General features: G+C 37.7%; 1 protein-coding gene across 2 annotated transcripts in view; it reads left to right on the forward strand.

Annotated features, from left to right (window-relative positions):
* Window positions 1–19350, forward strand: part of ZFAND3 (zinc finger AN1-type containing 3) — a 335701-nt gene that overhangs the window by 217027 nt on the left and 99324 nt on the right. The gene's annotated exons all lie outside the window — the stretch shown is intronic.

The raw sequence follows: 19350 nt of genomic DNA on the forward strand, positions 1-19350 counted from the left end.
ACTGTACCACTTTCTAGCTCTGTGACTGAGCACATTTTCTAACCTCTATGAGCCTTGGTTTCTCTAACTGTAAATGAAGCTGATTTTAACTACCTCAAAAAGTTGTTGGTTAATTAATCTAACAGTTAATTGCCCGACATTTTAATATATTTTAATGTTTCTTCTCTGTTACATAATTTTTTTTTTTACAAAACTGGAATTCTGTTTATTTTTGTACAGTGCATTTTTACTAATGCCCTATCGTGAGCATTTATCTGTGATAATATGATAATGTTAGTAATTCTGTTGTAGATCATATTATAATTTATTCAGCATATGGTATATCAATATGAAAAAGAAAACAATCTTTGGAAATGTTCTTGATGGTGGTCTCATAGTACAGGCTGTATGAACATGCTATACTTTAATCATTTTTTCAGTGAGCGTATTAACTATTTGAGAGTTTCTTTCACCACTAGAAATAACCTTGTAGAGAACATGTTCGCCAAAATCTTTTGAGACAGTTAATGTCATTTGGTACTATGCTCCGTGGTCGTGGAGGTATGATATGAAGGACCATAAGTGACACAGAAAGTTATAGGAAGACCTGGACCTCAAAAGAGAACAAAAAAACTCTGAGCATCCATCTTCTTTAGAATGTACTGAGAAACTACTGGGGAAGGCAGAAGTCTGGATTGTCTTCAGAAGGTGTTTGATAAATACCCTGAATCTTTTTTAAAAGCTGGAATTAAAGGTGACTGAAGAGGGGGTGCCTGGGTGGCTCAGTGGGTTAAGCCGCTGCCTTCGGCTCAGGTCATGATCTCAGGGTCCTGAGATCGAGTCCCACATCGGACTCTCTGCTCAGCAGGGAGCCTGCTTCCTTCTCTCTCTCTCTCTCTGCCTGCCTCTCAGTGTACTTGTAATTTCTCTTTGTCAAATAAATAAATAAAATCTTTAAAAAAAAAAAGGTGACTGAAGAGAACTTATCTAATAACTCTTGAGGAGGATGGTGGTGAGGAGGAGTTCATGGACTTTCTTCAGCTCAAGTGTACTTGCAAAGTGGGAGCTATGTTTTATCTTACTTAGAGCCTTGCAAACTTTGTTGCTTATAACCAGCATTTGATTTGTGTGTGAAGGTGTGTTCTGAATTGTTTTATTATTATTTATTCAAATCTGGGAACTAGAAAGATCAGACCTGGTTTTGAGACTGAATTTACTACTCAGAGGTCGTGTTTATTACTCTACGTGAGACCCAGGCCTTGGTTGTCTGCTCAAAATGGGAATACAAAACCTGTTTATACTTAATTTGTTGGCAAAAACATATATCCTTTTGGTATAAAGCTAATGAGAAACTTCTTGAAAAGACCTGGAAGCCTGCTACCTGAAAATTTTAAATAAAGTTAGCCTTAGCCAAAATGGCTGCAAGTAAACCCCTATCCAAGAGCTAGATTCCTGAGATCTACGTTTGAAATAACTCATTTAGTTCTAAATTAGAAGATAGGTAAGGACCTAACTTGGCTTTAGTTTAGTCTTTATAGAAACTATGGTTCATATAATACAGACTCTCTGGTGAGAAAAGGGACATAGTTCAGGTCAGAAAATACCAATCCCCAGAAAATACCAATTGTGCACCTTGGCACAATTGGTGAAGCATCTAACTCTTGATTTTGGCCCAAATCCTGATCTCAGGGCCCTGAGATAGAGCCCTTTATCAAGCTCTACGTTCAGGGCCGAGTTTTCTTGAGATTCTCGCTCTCCTTTTGGCGCGCCCCCCCCCCCCCCATGCTCGAGTGTGTGATCTCTCTCCCTCTCAAATAAATGATAAATCCTTTTTTTTTTTTTTTTTTTAAAGAGAAGGAAACATCGGTCCAACCTTGCCAGTCTTCATATTGCATGTTTTTTTAAGGTGGAAATTTTGCCTTTTTGAGTGTAAATCAAGTTGAAATGTTTTTCTAGCTGGAGCTGATGTCATTGCACCAGCTGCTTGTTTGATCTAGTTAATGGAACTTGTATTTATTGCAGTGTTCCTCTCCTTACCTCATTGTGAGACTAAGCTTGTCATTTGTAGGAGGCTCAGGGGAATGGTATGCAGGCTGCTTTAACCAGGTAATTAGAACAGCATGTGGGTGACAGCCAGTAGTTTAAAGCAGTAATTCAACTCTGTCTGGAAGGGTTATTTATCCCTACATTTACTCACATTTCTCTGTTTGTATTGAACTTTACATGCCAATCCATGGTTTTCTGTGGTAATGTACTGTACTTATTACACAATTAGCAACTGTGCCTTGAGTTGCAAGTTCTTTTATCTTGTATTTTAGAGATAGTCAAGAAGGTAAATTTTCATGTTATCTCTAGAAGCCTTTCCAGGATCTCTCCATTAGTCACAGGGCATCTCTGTAATAGTTCTCATGACATTGATCTAATGATACTTGGCAAAACAATTAAAATGAATAGCCTTAGATATTTAAGCAGAGTTAAAGCTTTTGTTTAAATACCTTACTTGTACATAACACCTTACTTGTACATACTATTTAAAAATAAATTTTATTTCACAAATGACTGGAAGCTCTAGGAATTAAATAATAAAACCTAATGGAAGAATATTTTCTAGATGGTGCATTGGTTTTCTAACCATCTGCTTTGGAATCTGAGAAAGCATTAATACAATATTGTTCTTTTTACTGAAACTGGTTTCCTCAGCTTTTTAAAATAGATTTGAGTTTACTGGTTACGTTTTACATTTATTTTCAGCTTTTGTGTGAACTTAGATGTGCCAAACTGCATGCTGCAATGTGTTTGGTTTTTGTTGTTGTTGTTGTTGTTGTTGTTTGTGCATGAAATAAACTAGTCCCTCCCCCATCTCTTTGTATAAAGTTTTACCTTCCTCACCTCTACACCAGCCGTTGTGGGAAATAAAGATGTTAATATATAAGAAAATAATCCAGATTAAGAAAGGGGAAAGTCCATTGAGATTGGCACCGACTTTTGCTAAATCTACTTTAATGAAAGGCCACCCATACCTTGTAATGGGATATGCCACCCTTTTCTAGTTATTTTATTAGAAAAAAAGTATTCTGCATTTCTACCTCAAGAAGCCCAGCAGAGGGAGCATATCCTGTGTCTGCTGAATTACTTTGAAAAAATATGCAGTGTCTTTTTGAAGATCATTGACCAAAATGATTAAAAATAAACAAGATCATCTTTTCAGTGTGGGGGTCATAATTCACATTATTTAATTCATGTTAAATAAGACCAGAAGAAAAAGCTTAAGAGATTCTCTGTTAAAAGCTGATAATGGGTTTTCTCTCCAAAGACTTAAGGTACGTGGAAAACTATCAGTTCTAAAGAATGGTTCTCAAAATAGGATGAAGTTAATAAGTATTTTAAAAAGACAGTCTTGGGGCACCTGGGTGGCTCAGTGGGTTAAGTTGCTGCCTTCGGCTCAGGTCATGATCTCAGGGTCCTGGGATCGAGTTCCGCATCGGGTTCTCTGCTCGACGGGAAGCCTGCTTCTCTCTCTCTCTCTCTCTCTCTCTCTCTCTCTCTGCCTGCCTCTCTGTCTACTGTGATCTCTCTCTGTCAAATAAATGAATAAAATCTTTAAAAAAAAAAAGTCTTTAAAAAGAAGAATTAAATTGAATAACCAGTGATAAATGTCCTTTGTTTACTGAGTGATACTTATTTTATAGATAAAACATGTAATTTTATAAATACAGTTGTTTTAATACTACTCCCTCAAAAGAATTTTTTTAAAAATATGCTATAAGGAACTGTGTTGACCTTGTGGGTTTAATATTCAAACAGTATCAAGTGTAAAGACCAAATTAACAAGGCTGATTATAATTTAAAATCTTGGATTCCTCAAGGAAAATAACTGCAGGAGTAAAACTTCATATTTATTTCTAGACTGAGTTAAAATCAAGTCTTGTATGTTAAGCATGACAGGGACTGATAGAAGGTTTACTTCTCTTCAGTATTTTTTTTTTTTTTTTTTATGATTTTGTATATTTATTTGACAAACAAGTAGGCAGAGAGGCAGGAAGAGCAGGGCAGGGGTAAGCAGGCTCCCTGCTGGGCGGAGAGCCTGATGTGGGGCTCCATCCCAGGACACTGAGATCATGACCTGAGCCGAAGGCAGAAGCTTTAACACACAGAGCCACCCGGGCACCCCTTCTCTTCACCAGTATTATTTACCAAGCCAGTTTTTCGCGTAAGGAATTTTACCTTGCTGGGGACCATATGAATGCTTTAAGGAAATCACTTTACAAATATTATGTTTTCTGGATGTATGTCCTGTTTGTTTCTACCCCAAATTAGCTGTGTGACTGAAAACAAGTTACTTAATCTCTATGAGCCTCAGTTCCTCATCTCTGTGAGCCCCAACTACCTTAAAACAGGGTAAAGTCCCTAGCCACAGTGTCTGACCTCGCCAATAAGCAATTGCTTGTCAACAGGTCGTGGTTTTGAGTTGTTAATCCTTGTAGTGTAGGCATTACTTTCTCTGATGCTGTTGTTACCGAGTGTACCTCTTCTTGAGCTTTAATCAAGCAAAAATGTGTATCTTGAGAGTCTTCCCCCCCCACCCCCCCGGACCATATTTTTTAGAGAAGTTTTAGTTTCACAGGAATATTGAATGGAAAGTACAGAGATTTCCCATATATTCGTTGCCCCTGCACATGCTCAGCCTCCCCTTAACAATATTCACCAGCAGAGTGGTATATTTATTTCACTTGCCGAACCTACATTGATAAATTATCCTTACCTAAAGCCTTCAAGATTCACTCTTAGTACTGTATAGTCTCTGGGCTATGTATATGTATATGGACAAATGTATAATAATACCCAGCAGAACCATAGCTCTGCTGTCCTAAAAGTCCCCTGTGCTCTGCCTGTTCATTCCTTCCTCCCTGTAACCGCTGACAGCCACTGATCTTTTTTTATAGTCACTATCGTTTGGCCTTTGGCAGAATGCTATATAGTTGAAAGCGTGTAGCCTTTTCAAACATTTTTTTGACTTGGTATTATATATTTCAGTTTACTCCATGTCTTACCATGGTTTGACGGTGCTCTCTCTCTTCTCTTTTAAGCACTGAATAATATTCCATTGATTGTTTGGATATACCACAGTTTATCCGTCCACTTACTGCAAGACATTTTGGTTGTTTCCATGTTTTGTCAGTTACGAATAAAGCTCTTATAAAATTTCTACATCTGTGTACGGGTTTTTGTGTGGACATAAATTTTCAGCTCCTTTGAGTAAGTACCTGTTGGGAGCACAATTTCTGAATCATGTGGTAAGAGTATGTTTAGTTTTTGTAAGAAACCACCAAACTGTCTCCCAAAGTGGCTGTACCATTGAGTAAGTGTTTGTGTTGCTCTGTAGCTTCACCAGCATTTGACATTTTCAGTGTTGTGAATTTGGCCATTCTAATAGGTGTGTAATGGTATCTTATTTTTAATTTGCATTTCCCTGATGACATATGATGTGGAACATCTTTTCATAAGCTTATTTGTCATCTGTTTATCTTATTTTGTGAGATGTCTCTTAAAGCCTTGGTCTTTTTTTTTTTTTTTTTTTTTTTAATTGGATTGTGTTCTTACTATTGAGCTTTCAGAGTTGAGAGTACAAAGGGTTCTTTGTATATTTTGGATGACAGTCCTTTATCAGATAAGTCTTGGAAATATTTCCTCCCAGTCTGCAGCTTGTCTTCTTATTCTCTTCACAGTGTCTTTTGCAAAGCATTAATTTTTTATCTTAATGATGTTCAATTTATCAGTCCTTCATGAGTTGTACTTTTGCTTTTAACATCTAAAAAGGCATTGGAAAATCTGAAGTCATCTAGATTTTCTGTTTGAAGAATCTTGAATGAGAAAGGGAAAAGAGCCAATGTTTATGGGGTTAAGGGTGAAAAGAGCTTTTATGTTTGTTTTTTAATTTTATTTTTAAAAAAGATTTTATTTATTTTAGAGAGAGCATGCATGTGTGTGAATGGGAAGGGGCTGAGGTAGAGGAAGAGAATATCAAGCACACTCTGAGCTGAGCCTGATGCAGGGCTTGATCTAATGACCTTGAGATCATGATGTGAGCTGAAACCAAGAGTCAGGTGCTTAACTGACTGAACCACCCAGGCATCCATATTTGTTTCCCATTTATTTGCTGATGTAAGGAACTAGCACATAGGAGGAGTTGGGTGGGGAGGAGGCTTGGTGGCTCAAATTGGCCCCAGTCTACCCAGTTGCATAAATCTTTCTAGCAGAATTTAGCAGTCTAGATTAGGAGCAGATTGTGGGACTGATTCAGGGTTGGGGGCTTGTTTGCAGGGCTTGTAGAATACATGACAGGGTTTCGTTTCAAGGGAGTTAAGGATTGGTGATAGGAGTCCAAATAATGGGCCTAAGAAATTTGGGTTGGGTTGGATAAGGATATAAGTTTGTCAAGAAACTGATCATTTAGGGGCACCTGGTTGCTCAGTCGGTTAAGCATCTGCCTTCGGCTCAGGTCATGATCTCACGGTCCTGGCATTGAGGCCCACATCAGGCTCTCTGCTCGGCAAGGAGCCGGCTTTCCATTCTCTCTCTCTCTCTCTGCCCGCTGCTCTGCTTACTTGTGATCTCTCTCTTAGTCAAATAAATAAATAAAATCTTAAAAAAAAAAAAAAAGAAACTGATCATTTAAAATTGGGAAGAACAGTAGGAATAAAGGAAAGGAGTACAGACTGTGGAAGGAAAGGGGATTGTGATGGTAAGTTTTAGATTTTCTGAAATGGACCATTTGGGGTCATGAGGGTTGGCCTACTGCCTTGGGAATGGTTAGCTGAAGTCGAATGGTAGAGATAAATGTCATTAGAAAGGAGATGAAGGCCCTTGGTCCTCTGTTGGGGAGTTTGAAGGATAAGGATTGAGGATAGCAGTTTCTATTTATTGGGTTTATGAAGTACTGTTCTGTGTGCCTCATGTGTATTAACAAAGTCAAATTGGAGCCTAAATAAAACTTCTTTAGCCCTAGAATTAGGCTGAATAGGAAATAGATCATTTCTCAGGAATTTCATACTGTTTATCTTGTGTTTTAAGAAATCATGAAGAACTAGTAAATGAAAATCAGGTTGTATGCAGACAAGAAGTCTACAACTCCCTCTGCTGACTTTTGGTCTCTGTATAGCTAGGAAAATGAGCACCATTTGCAAATTGTGTAAGTCAGCCGAGATTGGTAGTTCACAAATGAACCATAAAAGTCCATAAGAGAGACTCTGCCCAAGAATTATGGAAATTTATATGATGTTTCATATTGGTTTCTAGAGTAATTTTCCTATCCACTGTAAGAAATGCGCATTATTAGCAACTTTAAAAACTTTAAAAAGTCCTTCAAAAAACAATAGAATAGAATAGTACATTCTTTGCTTGCCTGAGAAATTATTGCTTTAGCCACTTGCCCTTTCAGTTTGTTATATTTTTATTTATTTATTTATATTTTATTATGCTTTGTTTCAGAGGACCATTGAATATGAAAATTCAGAGATGTGTGTCTTCTGAGAGGCTAATGATTTAGAGTGAATACTAACAATTAGAATTTAAATTCATTAAAGATCACTTTTTGTTTACATACAGCCAAATATAAATTGTGATGGATATTTCATAGATAATGTAAAGCAGAACCAATCTAAGTAAATGTTTCCTATATGTGATCAGAAGCACTACATTCTTTGCAGGTTTTCTCCTGTTGTTTTAATATCCTCAAATTTTTAATTGCCTGTTAAATACATAGAGTTGTTGATGAGTTGCCTTACATCTGATTCATGCTATTAAATAGCCAGAATTGAGTGGAAATGAAATTTTTACACCTCCTGAGCCTGGTATAAAGTTGATTCCACATTGACCTTTGGGGTTCATAAATATAGGTCAGCTTTTCTTTCTTGGTGGTTTTTTGACACTTTGATGCATGGGGTTATGGAAATTTTGTACATGCATTAAAACTATTCTTTTTCCTTGGTGAAGTACAACTGAGTTGGAAGTATGTAACTCAAGAGTAGTAAGAACTAAAGTGCTTTGGAGAAGACACCTTTACATGCGACATCCTAAAACTTCCATTATGTTTGTTTACCTTGCAGTTCATTTTCAAAATACATAACTATAGCCAAAGCATTTTCCCTGAACCTCTTTTTAAAACAAAAGGTTCTTTCTCTCTGCTGTTCTAATTTTGTTTATTCAGTCTGTGCCTCATGGTTTCTAAGCAACCAAGATGATACATGGCTGGGCATATATGTCCAGCATTTAAGTGATGGTGTATTTTATCTTTGAAACCCCTAAATATAATCCTCAAAAAGGGGGAAGGTGGTACATTCCTGATGTACCCACATTCTGAGTTTTCAATAATACTTATATTTAGGCACAGACAGAATAAACTTACATTGCTTAATTAATATATGAAAGTTTCTCATTAACATAATTCTAACTGTAAAGATTTCTGCATTTTCTTTTTCTGTAATATAAACTGTTATATATAAACAGTGTTGAATTATTCAAGAACAGACCAGATATCACTAACTTAGGAAGGGTGAAGATTCTGTCATCTCCTATCCATATTTTAATTTCCTAGAAACAGTTCAGGCTGGAAATTTCTGAAATGGCAATATAAGAATGTTGGTGGACCCTCTCCCCAGTGTAACAATCATCTAGCGAAAATTATTTTTTAATTAATTTTCTGAAAGTTGTCCTAAGGGTGCACAATAAATGGAGAAACACTCAACAGTCAGCTAAATCTTGATGAGAATAGCAAGAGCCTGTGGCATCTGAGTCCAGCCTGCTTCCGTCCACTACACCTTTCATAGCTCCCTGTTACAGAAGTGGACCTACTCCAGGCAGGAATGGCCAGGGCAGATACGGAGTCTTTCTTTCTCCAACTGCAAGTTTAGAGATACAGTTTCACTCTATGAGGGATAGACAGCTAGCATCTTTTATGTGCTTCCAGCCTCATATCACAGAAGCACTCTTGTGGGCAAGGGTGGCTAAGAGGACTGGGGCTTCCTTCTCTAACCTCGCTCCTATTCACAGGGCAAGGACTGCCTCAGATGTAACAAGACAGAGCTGCTGGACCTCTGATTGCCCTTGCCCCACCTTACTTACAGGACAGAGTTTCTATGCTAAGGGTCAGTCAAGATGAACCAGGGTGTCATCATGGGAAAAGTGAACTTCTCAGCCTCAGCATCTGTGTAGTGGTAAAGGTGAAATGTGGTATATGGGAGGCGGGTGGCAGCAGTTACTGACTTTATTTGGCACAAAGCCTAGGAAAGTTCATATCTGAGGGCGTGCTTGGAAACAATGGCATAATTAAGAGGGTAAAGGTAACTCTGTGATAGTAGTAGCAATAAACAAAAAGGCAAACCAGTCAGAAATTTAACAGGAGCAAGGAAGAAGGCAAAAGAGCCCTCCTAGGATCTCATCCATTTCTTGGGTTCTGAAAGGCTGTGCACATACACTAGGCTGTATCCGTTTAGGAGCAATTTGAGCAGTGTGTGGGATGGACCTGAAAGCATTCCCCAAGTCATACATAGATTCATCAGTGAAATGTGGAATTTTCCTGGTTTGGGGGGGTTAAGCACAATCTGTGAACAAACTCTGACTGAACAATAACTTAATCTGATCCAGAGGGGATGCCTAGAAAGCCACTTAAAAACGGAACCAATATTCCACATGTAGAAGGCTGGGCATGCCTCAAGTGCCCAGCCTAAAGGCACCCCCTTAGTGGTGACCAGAGAAAGGAGCCCCCACCCCCCAAGCTACTAGTCCCTGGCAGAATGTAGGACAAAATCATAAATTCCTTGAGAAGTGAAAGCAGTCTCGAGGTCACACATATATTCAGCAATAAAGGGTGAAAAACTAACTGGCTAAGGAGGCATAAGCATGTTTTCACCAGTAAGAGATATCTATGGACATCCAGGGTGATCCCTAGGAATGTAGGCTAAAAGATATAAAGGAGAGAAAGTCTGAGCAGGGTCATGGAGAATATACCCTGCAGGGTAAATGGATTTCACAGATTTAGTCCACCCAAACCACTAAACAGATAACAACCCAACCAAACAATAAGCCCTTCAAAAATTGGGAGAGTAAGTAACCAGAGTTGGTACAATATATAATCTAAAACACCAAGTTAAAAGAAATTTTCTTTCATTAAAAAAGTCAAGTTTTTGGCAAGAAGTTTATAAAACATGCAGAGAATGGGAGTGCCTGGGTGGCTCAGTTGGTTAAGAGTCTAACTCTTGATTTTTTTCTCAGATCATGATCTCAGGATTGTGAGGTCAAGCCCCAGGTTGGGCTCCTTGCTGGATGTGGAGTCTGCTTGAGATTCTCTCTCTCCCTCTGCACCCTACCCTTCAACCTCACTCTACCTCATTCACGTACACTCCCTCTTTAAAATGGGAAGTGTCGCATTATACAAGAAAAAGCAGCAGACAATAGAAACTGCCTTTCAGGGGGCCCCAGATGACTTCAAGTTACATTTTTAAGTTCTGTAATTATAAATATGTTTAAAGGAAGGTGTAATTACAGTGATTCATCATATCGAGAATAGATCAAAATTACAAAAGTGAACCAAATAGAAATAGAGACTTCAGAAGCTAAGTTGGTAAGCGAACTTTAATGTGTAATAATAAATTTATGACGGTCTTTTTAAAGGTAAACTCTCTGATGGGATTTCCAGAAACTATAAAGTCAGAGTTCATTTTCTATATAATGTGTACTTTCCTCACTAGACAATTTTTTCATTAAATTCTACTTATTTCATAACCTACTGAGTTGCTTCAGAATTTGTCTAGAACACAGTGTAGTTTTTGCCTAAGGAGTAGGATCTCAATTCTAGTCATGTGATATCCTGCTAATCTTTGTTTTTCCTTTGAGCTACTCAATCTTTTAGGGAACAGAGAAGTAGTAGCTATCTACTGATGCCCATTTCTAGCTTAGAACCTCTTAAAGGGTTGTAGAATGTAATGGGTAAGCACATGCAACGTAAAATGTCAAGAAATGAGTAGAAAATGTTTTTAGTGTTATCTGAATTATACCCAAGCCTTGATGTGGTCTTCCTGATGTCAGACACAGTGGGCCATCTCGGGTTCGGCAGAATAGAATTTCTTTTCTTTTCTTCTTTCTTTCTTTTTAAGATTTTATTTACTTAATTGACAGAGATCACAAATAGGCAGAGAGGCAGGCAGAGAGAGGAGGGGGTGGGGGAAGCAGGCTTCCTGCTGAGCAGAGAACCTGATCAGTGCTGGATCCTAGGACCCTGAGATCATGACCTATGCTTAAGGCAGAGGCTTAACCCAACCCACGGAGCCACCCAGGTGCCCCCTACAGAATAGAATTTCTGTCATGGGTAGCTGAGTGAACTTCACCTATCAGGATATCAGTAAATACTGTTTCTAGCCATATTCTCATCTCAGATTTTTCAAATAATGAAGTATAAACTGCTCAGGATAGGCATGATTAGAGTACTCTAGCTAGGCATATCCATAATGCAGGAATTTGTTATAAGTAAGAGTTGAAAATCTTTTCCCCCCCTCTGTGCTAGTGTGTCAGACATTAAATAAATATAGTAACTTACATTTTCCAATAAGCTGACCCAGTATTCACTTATCTCCAGGAACAACTTAGATTATATCATGGTTCAAATTTTGTTCTTAGAGAAGTGTGATATTTGCTTGTTTAACAAGCATTGTAACTGCCAACCGATCACCATCTTAGAGGTAAATACTTCAGTAACACTTACTAATAAAAAGTTTCCTACCATCCAGGTTTCCCGTGCACTTATGTGATGATGATAATATAATTAATTGAAAGGTATCAGCTGGAAGGTATGTGCTTTAATGTAGACAAAAAGAAACAACCTTTGCATACCCAGAGATAGGGGGTCAGTAGCACTTATCTTGGGGAGGAGCCACGCAAGGGCCCCACTCACTGTCACTGCTCCTTAATCAGAAGGAGGACTCTCTATGGGTCCCTCAAGCTCACCTCCTTCTCCTGAGGGGTGGGTGTAAAGGTTGTGCTCTCTTGTCCCCTCCTGTCTATTCTGGAAGCCAGCCAAGTGTCTTCCTGTTGACCTAGTATAAATAATTGATAACAAAGCCAGCGTATTCCTGATTGTGTACTGCGAAATTGGGCGAATCAAAGATTAATTTCCCAGACTGCACATTCTTAATCTTTTCTTGTAGGGAGTGTGATCTTAATACACAGGGGTGTTGTGTGAAAGGGTGAGCTAATTAATACAATTGCCAAAGAACAGAGGGAGATAGAGTTAAAAGCAGAGTGAAGGGCCGCACTCTGCTCCTTTTGGTATTCTACATATGGAGAAGGGGGCTTTCTAGGGCTGCTCTGTAGCCTCTCCAAACAGGCTTCCAAGGATTAATCAGCTGGTTGAAAGTCTTTGGTTGCCTTTTCCTCTGCCATTGCTGTATTGAGGACCCTAAGCATAGAAGTAGCTCTGCTACAAAACTTTTAGTCTTTGGCCTGTTGATAAAACATTTTGCTTTCTCCTGTATGGGAAAATGTAAAAGTGATACTTGTACTGTAGCCCTTCACTTGTAATCAAAACCGGAGGTCTGCTTAGCATGTTGGTCCTTTAGTTCTTCATGAAAGGGCTCGTGACTTTTTATCTCATACAGGTATTTTTAAATGTGTGAACTTTAAATGAATCTTACCAGCTAAAACTCAAGCAAATGTAGCATTCTAATTGGATTTGGGAAGAATGTATAGGAGAAATTATTTATAAAATGGGTATTTTAAAAATGGCAAGGTTCATCCTAGGCCTCCAGGAAGCATTCTTTGGCAGAGTCTCCAAAGGTGTTTATATAGGAAAAGTCAGCTGAAAGTAATTTCTTCCTACCTATACTTCAGGTATTTTATAAGAGGGGAAGTAAAGTGTTTCTGGTGTAATATAGAAGATTCAGAATTGTCATCTGGACCTTAACAATCACTTATCTTTGCAAAATAACATTAGTCTCAGATGTTTAGATGTCATTCAAGAAGCAGGGATTTGAAAGCGAGGCACACCAGAAAGGAGCTGAATCTGTACCATATAAGCAGCTTTGGAGTATCACTGTCTCTCAAAACTGTTGGCTTATACCCTGAAACGTGCTTGGTTTGAAGCTCCTGCTAACTGGGATCTGGTTGTTTTGGGGTTTTGTGGTAAAATAGGACTGCAGATACTTAAATAAACAGGTTTGGGTTTTTGTTTTACTTTTAATATAAAATTGAATATAAAAACCTAGATCAGTGGGCGCCTGGGTGGCTCAGTGGGTTAAAGCCTCTGCCTTTGGCTCAGGTCATGATCCCAGGGTCTGGGGATTGAGCCCCACGTCGGGCTCTCTGCTCAGCAGAGAGCCTGCTCCCCCCCGTCCTCCGCCCCCCAGCTGCCTGCCTCTCTGCCTGCTTGTGATCTCTATCTGTCAAATAAATAAATTAAAAAACCAAAAACCTAGATCAGATTTTTTAGTCTGGGATCAACAGGCTATATTGTCTGTGTTCCAAAATTTTATAAGTTTGAGAAACCCTGCCCTAAAGGAGTTTACTAGTTGATTCTTTGTCCACGAGTTTTCTTGGATTTTGTTAGTAAAATTAAAAAGGTGTGGGGTCTTGTTTCTATAAGTTAATAACTTATCCTCAAAATTTTCTTCTTTACCAAAGAGAATCAATTTTCCAAGACTAGAGATAATTTGGGAAGAATGAGAAGATCTAAGGGTATAGAGAATCTCAGAGTTTTGCCTCTAAAGTCAATGATTTAGCAACTTGAACGTTAAAATTGTCCATAATTAGCTTTCAAACATATATGGAAGAGCCCAATTGTCCACTCTTCCCTCTTTAACCTTTTCCATATATATTTTCATTCTAGCTTTGTTAAGGATTTGTAGAGTTTTCCGAGGACTTGTTTCAGAAGTGGTGAGGAGGAAAGTATATTCATAAGATGGAGAAGTATTCAGAAGTTAAAATGAAAAACTTAAATACCTGTGTGTCATCATGGATATATGCTGAACTAACATTGAGGAAGAGCTAGTGATAGTATGAAACATGCAGTATGATACCATTTATGTAAATTTACTTCTCATTTTCTTTTTAGAGGGCAGGTAGGGGCAGAGAGAAAGGAGAGAGAGAATCTCAAGCAGGCTCCCCGCTCAGTGCAGAATCTGATATGGAGCTTGATCTCATGACCATGAGATCATGACCTGAGCTGAAACCAAGAATCAGACACTTAACCGACTGAGCCACCCAGGGATCCCCCCAGTATTTATGTAAATTTTTAAAACCAGTACTATATACTGCATGGATAATGTAAGTAAATACATGATTTAAAAGGAGGCCTTCCAAATCCATGGTAATGGTTGGAGCAGAACAGCACTAGGACAGGGAACACTTTACCAGTAGTACTTTTTAAAAAGGTATACACACACACACACACACACACGGCAAATACAACAAATATTAAAATTAGTTAATTCTAGGTGGTGAGAATGTAGGTACTTGTCATGTTTTCTATGTTTTGTTTTAAATATTTTAAAAAAATAATGTAGTTACTTTTAAATTTTAAAAAGCCAATTATGGGACGCCTGGGTGGCTCAGTTGGTAAGCCACTGCCTTCAGCTTTGGTCGTGATCCCAGGATTCTGGGATCCTTGCTCAGTGGGGAGCCCGCTTCTCACTCTGCCTCTGCTTGCCACTCTGTCTGCTTGTGCTTGCTCTCTCTGATCAGTCATTCAATCAGTAAATAACTTTTAAAAAATAAAAAACTTTAATAAAAAGCCAATTATGACAATTATAGAAAATAGTATTTCCTTCTCAATTCTACCACTTGGATATTACTGCTGCTAAACTTATGGTGCATCTCTATTTGACTTCTTGGGGATAAATGGATAAAAGAGCTAAAAAAAGAATAACAAATTTTAATTATTATATACAGATAGTATATTAAACATACTATTTTATAAACTCAGATTTTTCACTCCTCCCCCTCACTTTGTAAGAAACAGATCTACTTCATCTCTTCTTAAAGGACATCTTGGTGGTTAACACTGTTGTCAGAGAAGACTGTAGTGACTATTATATACATATCTTTAAAAATCCATTACTTTTAGAATTTTTGCATTGTAACATTCATATACCATAAAACTTCATTTTAACCATTTTTAAGTTTACAGTTCAGTAATGTTAAGTATATTCATATTGTTGTTGTGCAACCAATCTCCAGAACTCTCTTCACCTTGGAAAATGGAAATTTGATACTTATCAAATAACAGCTGCCCATTTCCTCCTCCTCCCAGTCTTTGGCAACCACCATTCTACCATCTGTCTCTGAGTTTGACTATTCTATGTACCTCATATACATGGAACCCTACAGTATTTGTCTTTTCCTGACTGGCTGATTTCACTTAACATAACATAACACAACATCCACGTTGAAGCATATGACAGAATTCCCTTCCTTCTTAATGCTGAATAATATTCTACCGTATGTGTATACCACATTTCGTTTATCCATTCACTCATCAGTCACACTTGGGCTGCTTCCCTATTACACATCTTTTAAAAACTTTTAATTTTGATACAATTTCATATTTCCTTTGTGTAGAGTCATCATTTGTTTACATTCTCCATTTATTTTATCATTCTGTGTAAGTATGTATTGGGACACACACATGCACACATTTTTTTTGAACCATCTGAGGATAAACTGGAGAGACATTGTGCCTTTTTATCCTTAACATCAATGTGAGGATATCATTGTTCCTGAGGAACAATGATGTACTCTTATATAAACGTCATTATCAAAATCAGGAAATCTAATATTGATACTGTTTTATCATGTAATCTATAGCCTATATTCATATTTCATCCATTTCAGTAATACTTTTTAATCCATAGTCTATAGTCACATTTCATCAGTTCTTTCAGTAATACACTTTATAGCAAATTTTTCCCCTGGATCAGAGTCTAATTCATTGAATTTAGTCTTTATGTCTCTTTTTGCCTCCTTTAGTCTGGAATTGTCCCTCAGCCTATTTTTGTTTGTTTTTCTTGACTTTGAAATTAGTGAGGAACACAGTCAGTTATTTTGTAGAATATCCCTCCATTTGTATTTTTCTGATGCTTTTTCATAATTAGAATAGAATTGTGCGTTTTTGATAGAGATCTCACAAAAGTGATTGCTGTATCTTCGGTGCATCCTATCCAGAGGTATGTGATTAAGGTGGTGTCCCCAAATCTCTCTACTATAAAATTACTGTTTCCTTTCTAATTAATAAGGAATTTTTGGGGAGATGCTTTAAGACTATATAAATATCCTGTTCCTCCAAAATTTCACCCACTAGTTTCACCCATTGATTTTTATTAACCATAGTATTTCTTCTATATTTATTAGTTTCCTTCCTTCTATAACAAAGAGCTTTCCCTTGTCCATTTTTAATTACATCAGTAGGAACCCATGAATTTCAATTTCATTCAATAAGTTTTTGTTTTCCTTAAAACAATTTTCTTAGAGTGGATTTGCGGGATTGAAAAGTATGCACATTTCAAATAATATATGGACTGAGGATATCATACTTAGGGCCAGTTTGAGGTTGGGGAAAGTACACTCATTTAAACCTTTGGCATGTTTTTTGAGCTGCTTTTTTAGAAACGTAGGGAGTACTTGGAGAAAAAAAAAATGTAAGAAATTTTTGTCGTTACTGTTTTCAGCTAAAAAAAATATCTGCAGGAAAGGGAGAGACAAAGAAGGGTTTATCTTTCAGTGCCAATCAGGACAACTTTCTGAGTGACGAACCAGAGTTTTAGGGTGTTCAGTTTTAGGCTGAACCAGAGTTTTGGAGTAGATGAATGACAATACATAACTTATATCAAGTGACAAAGCCTATATGGGAAAGTTATGGATTAGCATCCGTAGTGGCAGGTGCATTTCTCCCAGAACACTGTGATTTCTTCTCTGTACCTCACTTTCCTCGTATATAGAATGAAGATCATTGGTTTTGTAACTGCTTTTACTGTATCTTACAATAAAAAGTACATTTTATGTTGTATTCCAGTATACACATATGGACATGTATAATACATACGTGTGTATGTGTGTGTGTGTGTGTGTGTGTAAGTCGAAAGTTTTATAAAGTGGAATGCCTGGGGGGCTCAGTCGGTTAAGCGTCTGTCTGCCTTTGACTCAGGTCTCGGAGGACTGGGATCAAGCCCTGCATTGGGCTCTCCTCCACTAGGCGGGGAGTCTGCTTCTCCCTCTCCCTTTGCCCCTCCCCACCATTTGTGCTCTGTCTCACTCAAATAAATAAATAAAATCTTAAAAGTTTTATAAAGCAAAATTTAACCTTACTATCTGCAGTGTACTCTATTTCTATTCTGTTTCTTTAAAATGCTGGTGGTACCTTTGAAATTGTTTTTAGATTGAAAACCTTGTAGTAGATTATTTCTAAAAGCTTTTCAGCTCCAAAATCACATGAGTATATTCTATGAAATTATTTTACAATGACAAGGTGAAAAATGCAGATTTTGGGGGGCAAAGTCTGTCATGAGAATAGTCACAAGGAACGGTTTCCCTTGTATAGATAGTTGTAGTCGATTCAAAAAACACCAATCCAATAAAAATCTGGTCCAGAGTCTTTAGTCTGTCTCTCCAGTTATAATCACTGCAAGTCTAAGCCAGTTTAGCTCCCCGACTTCCCGCATTAAACTGAGCCTTTTCTTTACTTTTGCATCCATAGCAATATACTACCAATAACCTTTGAACAATGTGAGTATTGGGGTGCCATCCCACCACAGTCAAAATTTTGCATGTAATTTTTGATTCCCCCCATTATTGACTGAAGTCTTAACCAGTAACATAAACGGTTGATTAACACATACTTTGTCATTTGTGTTATATAGTGTATTCTTATGATAAAGTAAGCAAAGGAATAGAAAATGTTATTAATGGGTGCCTGGGTGGTTCAGTGGGTTAAGGCCTCTGCCTTCGGCTCAGGTCATGATCCCAGGGTCCTGGGATCGAGCCCCTTGTCGGGCTCTCTGCTCAGAAGGGAGCCTGCTTCCCTTCCTCTCTCTCTCTGCCTGCCTCTCTGCCTACTTGAGATCTCTGTCTGTCAAATAAATAAACAAAATCTTAAAAAAAAATTAAAATCATAAGGAGGAGAAAATACATCGACTATACTGTCCTATATTTATGGAAAACCGTCTTTGTGCATGTGGGCCTGTGCAGTTGAAACTCATGTTATTCAAGGGTCAACTGTAGTTATTACATCTGTTGCATTTATTTCGTCCCATGACTTAAATGTTTAATGGAAGAGATTAAAAAATAACAACAACAAACTTATTGCTGGATTTGCATTTGATTGAAAGTAAGGCCAGTGCTCTTAGTTTTTAAAAGATTTGTTGAGAAACATTGTTATCTATGCAAATAAGTTAATAACTGTAATGTTTTCTCCATCTGAGATGAATAAAATGGAAACCAAGTCTCATCCTTTAGCTATCTTGCAGAAGAATTTGATCTCCTGAACTGGAGCCACAGTTTACTCTTTGAGTAGGCATGCCAGCGTCTCTGATGCCTCAGCAAGAACTTGGCTATAGAGAATGTAATTTTCCTTGTCACTCTCAGTTTTAGTTTTTAGGAAAAGAGATGAATGGAGTTTAACATCGATCAAATTGATAAGCACGATATTAAAAGAGAAATTGGGAGTGTGCTGCAGTCTTCCTTGACAGGTTAGCTTTTCCCCTTGAGTTTGCTCTATAGTGTTACTTGCACAGAGAGCCAAGTGAAATGGTAAATCACTTTCATGAAATGAGAGCTTTGGGGCTGGTTGTGGTGGGGAAATGCTTTTGCTCTTGGTAGAGTACATTCGAAGATGCAAAAGTAATTATTCTTTTCAGAGCATATCTTTTTAGGTTTGTATGATTTGTGCTGAGACAATTGAAGTGTAAACTGCAAAGGAAATTGTTGTACTGCTTTGGCAATGCTGTAACTTGGCCTCCTAAGCATCCTCTGTTCATTTTTGTTAGTCCAGTACTTTTCAGCATCTTGCAGTCTTAGATCTATTACTTAGACTTGGCATGGCTTGCCTTAAAACCTGTTCAGTTCTATTTAGTTCATATTTCGTCTGTATGCATTCTTTGCCCTGAATGGTAAAATGGACCAAAACAAACAAACAAACAAATCTAAAACTGTGGTCCACTCCTAACAGAAATTCTAATGTAATTCCTGTAGAGTTTTATTCCCAGTACTCACACATTTTCTAGTGAACTTCTTCTCTTTTAGTTTTATTAGTAGCCTGCACATAAATATAGAGTCATAAATATGTATTATTTACAAGTGGTTATCTTAATGAAATACCCACATAAAGTGAGATTG

The sequence above is a fragment of the Mustela lutreola genome, chromosome 6, assembly GCF_030435805.1.
Source record: "Mustela lutreola isolate mMusLut2 chromosome 6, mMusLut2.pri, whole genome shotgun sequence".
NCBI lineage: Eukaryota > Metazoa > Chordata > Mammalia > Carnivora > Mustelidae > Mustela > Mustela lutreola.